Below are 4,640 nucleotides of genomic sequence, written 5' to 3'. Positions count from 1 at the left end.
GATCTTTGAGGTAGTTTTGAATTATTCTGGCCAGATACGTCGGGAAATTGAACTGGACTAACTTGTGGACGAGGCCATCGTGCCACACGTTGTCAAACGCTTTTTCGATATCGAGGCAGGCCATGACTGTCGACTTGGAGACTGCTTTATTTCTATCAATAAAGTTCTTAACTCGTTGTAACTGGTGGACAGTTGAGTGTCCCCGTCGAAAACCAAACTGAACATCCAAAAGGATGTTATTTCTTTCCGCATGGTTAAGTATGCGAGTGTATATCGATTTTTCGAAGGCCTTGCTAAGTGCAGATAGCAGACTAATTGGACGATAACTCGTAGGACTGGGGGAATTGGTCTCGGCTTATTTTTCAGAATTTTAGTTACCCGCCAGAAGGGTCGGGAGTAATTCGGAAGATTACGCATATCGGAAGCAAACTGGTTATTCCTTACTGTTTCAAGTCTACTCTTAATTATAAAGGTAAACTGTTTGGTTAGGTATTTTAAATTGGGATTGTTTGTGCGTTGATATTGCCGCCGTGACGCATTACGTTTGGAGATTAAGTTTTTAGTAACAAGATCAATTTCTGTGTACTTACTCCTAATTGATACTGACGGGACGAATCTAACCTCCCCTTCTTGAATCGCGTTTACCAAGGATTGCAGTGCTTGGTCGATGTCACTTGTTGTTTCCAGGCTGATGTCTTCGGTGAGCTGGTCTTCGACGTAACGCTGGATTTGATTCCAATCAGCGCGGTGGTAGTTGCGTCTCTGATGTCGATCTCGCTGATTAGCACACGAATTCACCACAAATGTCACTGAAAGGTGATCCGACGACAGTTCAGTCAGCACTTCGGGCGTTGAAATCTTTTCCAGAATGTTGGTTAATGCGATGTCCAGTGTGGATCCGACACCAGCTGGAGAATAGTAAGTGGGAGAGTGCGGGTGTACCACTACGTAGTGGCCTGCTTGAAGATCAGCAGCCAGAACAGCTCCGTTTTTATTATTCCTCTGGTTCCCCCAGATAGTGTGACGAGCGTTCAAGTCACCGGCGATGATGAACTTTTGACTCCGACGAGTGAGTTTTTGGATGTCATTTTTCAGTTGGGATGTACTTCCATCGATATCCTTGCACTGCGTAGGACAGTACACAGCGACGATGATGAGTGGTCCTTCGGAGGTAGTTATTTCAATTCCTACGGCTTCAATCAGCGAGAGTTTGAATTCTGGGAGCATTTTGAATTCCAGTTCAGGTCGAACGGCGATGGCGACACCACCCTTCTGAGACCTGATTCGGTCCAGTCTGACGATTACGTGATCCGGCAGTCGGAAGTTGATATCGGGTTTTAAATGCGTTTCTGACAGGAAGGCGACGTCAATTTTTTGTGTTCGAAGAAATTCGCTAATTTCAAGCTGTTTAGCTGCCACCGATGCGGCATTGAAGTTAAGCATTTGGAGTGAGAATGCTACGGTGTTGGTAGTAGAATCGCATCATAACGGCGACTTGTTCACTGCTGGTTCGACAGGCTCTTGTTTACCGGTCCAGTTCCGAAAAGAGGTTTGCCAATTGTTCCATGGAATTTGGGGCATCTTGTTGTGTATTAGTTAGTGTCTCGGCGTATGTGCGAAAACCTGGCGGTGGTAGAACTGGTCCTGGTGGTGGTGGTGGTAAAGATGGAACCAGTGCCGGGAAGTTACCGTTAGTGAGGTCGACCACTTTTTTCTGCTTCGGGCGATTGCGTTTTGCTACTTCCTTCCTAAAGTTGACAAACTCTTCACGTTTGGGACAGGTCCGACTAGTAGATGCATGCTGCTGACCGCAATTCAGACAGGCGATTTTTACTTCTGTTTCTAAACAATCCGAAGAAGAATGGTTTTCACCGCACTTGGAACAGCGGCTTTTCATGTGGCAATGTTTCGAACCGTGACCGTAACTCAAACAGTTGGCACATTGAGTTACTTCACGGTGAACTGGTTTGTGAGGTTCCCACTGGATGATGATATTTTGGAGTGCTCTAATGTTCCGGAGTTCTTTCATATTTGTTGATCCCTTCACTAGATGGATGAGAAAGAGCTGGTCTCTGTAGGCAACAGCTTGATTGTGTCGCCGCATTTTGTAGATCTGAACAGGTTGTAACTTGTTTTCCTTTAGTGCTGTTTCCAACTGAGCAATTTCCATGTCCGGGAGGCCTCTGAGAACCACTTTGAAGGGCTTTTCTGCCACTATATCGTGGGTGAAGTATTCGAGATCCATAACATTTAGATATTCTTTGATCGTTTTATAATGCTCCGAAGAAGAAGAGACTATTTTCACACCGTCAGTGCAAAGACGAATTGTTGCACGTAATCCTTTTGCGATGAGTCCATTTAAGTGGCCAATTACAGTATTCGGTACACATTTCACATAAAATGGAGGCAACTTTTCCTTTTTATCAATTTCATCCACTGGTAAAACAGCATACGGGTTGTTTTTAAGCAGTCTTTTGTTATTGTTTGGATCTTTATCCTCTCCAGGAAGTCTACGCTTCCCACCAGGGAGAGACCGGTTTTTTCCATGTCTGGGATAGGCAAACTTGCACTAGGCAACGCGAATGAGAACGAAGTAAATAATACGTTTGAAAAACACGTCTTGTCAGCGCGAGAGACAACGTACGAATAGAATCCAAACTGATTTAATTTTTGTTAAGAGATTTCCTTTTATGTGATTTCGTTTGTAGCTTTTTCACTAATGGGCGGTCCTAATGGCTATAAAAAAAAGCCGCATACAGAATTTCTATGTCGATTATTTCATTTCGGATTTGCATAATTTTTTGAAAAAAACTATCTATATGCTCAAGGGATTCATTTCCAGCATTCAGAAGGGTCAAATTGCGTAATACTCTACGATATTAAACTGGAACATTTTTCGCAAAAAAAGGCTTCACTTGATCTCGATTACTGTGAATTTCACACAGCGAAAAGTGCACAAATCTAACCAAATTGTTCTTGATTTGAACTAAACTGAGGATAATTACCTGCGATTTGCGAAAAACAAATCCTAATAGTTCTTTAGAAAAATTTTAGAGCCATTAGAACGGCTGATATTGTGTAATGCTCTCCACCGTTGTTTTTTCCCAATGCTAATGACTGGCAGCTGTGACGTAATCGCGCTTGTCGAAAGCGAAACTAGCTGTGCAGACGACACAAAACACATCTGCTCGCAGTGGCGATAGAATCCAAACTGATTCAATTTTTATGCATAAATATCTGTTTTTTAATCTTATTTTTGTGTATTACATCAACATTTTACAGTACAAGTGTTTTGACCCTTTGGCCTTTCATCTTTGTTGTTCATACGATTCGTTATTAATAATAGGTGTATTAGTTACTCTTGTTTTACATACTAATGTTTAATCATAATATTTATTTTAATTTTTAATAAAATATCTACCTACTTATAACTATCCCTAACCTAATACGTACAAATTTTGATTTATTTGTATTTCAGAGATTGAGCATCTCTCTTCAAATTTCGTGCAGTATTGTTCGAATTTTTGTTCTAGTATATCCAGCAGTGCTGTGAAAATTCATTCAATTCAATTGAAACTGAATGTGGAACACATTGACGATCTCTCTAAAGGACTATTCACACATTTCAGTTCCGTGACGGTTCAGTGAAAGTGCCTTCAGTGCGCGGTCAGTGTTCTTTTTTTATCGGAACCCTTCCGTTCCGTTTCCGTGCTGTTTCCATTCCGGCACAACAAATGCAGTGACATACCGACTTAAGTGAAAATAAAAAATATCGGTGACGACGAATTTGAGTTTGCCGGACGGACGCTACACTGACGGCGAGCTGCACTGAAACGGCACGGTGCCGGATAGGTGTGAATACGTGAATAGGAAACGAATGAAATAATATCAGTATCCGTGCACGGTGTCGTGCCGGCACTGAACCGGACCGGATATGTGTGAATAGTCCTTAATGCAGTAAACTTCACTCTCTGACACACACAATGTTTGCTGACGGCCCGAACGGGCAGCATTCAATTCATCACTCGTTTCTCTTCAATCGAGGCTCAGTTTAACCACCGTCAGTTGATCTCTTGAAATGACAAAATATCTCTTTCAATAGTGTGAGAGCGGCCTTCAAATGAGGTTCATGTAAACATTCGAATTGGTTCAAGATAATAGATGAAAGACACACCAAATAGCTGAAATATCAATCACAGAATACATATAAATTAATTGTTTCCTCCTTCAGTTTTTTTTTGTTTCGATTATAGAGGTTTTAACCTTAAGGTCATTCGCCTCTTCGGGACAGAAAAATTATCTGACCCTATGTGCGGGGTTGGGAATCGAACCCAGGTGGGCTGCGTGAAAGGGCATCGACTTACCCATCACGCTATACCCGTCCCTCCTCCAGTTTTCATTTTCAATACTTTTCTCCATTTATAATTCTATTCGTTCGAATTTGCTTACTACCAAGAGCGAAGGCATTGAAGCAGGTAGACTACTTGGCACTCGAAACTGAGCAAGCAAAACTTTAAATGACTAGATACGATTATTCAACTGACGATGAATTCCGGGAGGTTCACTTGAAAATGGAAGCAAAAGTCAAATGAATTAGTAGGGATATGCTGACGGTCAGCGGCCATAAATTTCATTTTCAT

The sequence above is a fragment of the Malaya genurostris genome, chromosome 2, assembly GCF_030247185.1.
Source record: "Malaya genurostris strain Urasoe2022 chromosome 2, Malgen_1.1, whole genome shotgun sequence".
NCBI lineage: Eukaryota > Metazoa > Arthropoda > Insecta > Diptera > Culicidae > Malaya > Malaya genurostris.
Note: the sequence above shows the minus strand (reverse complement) of the source record.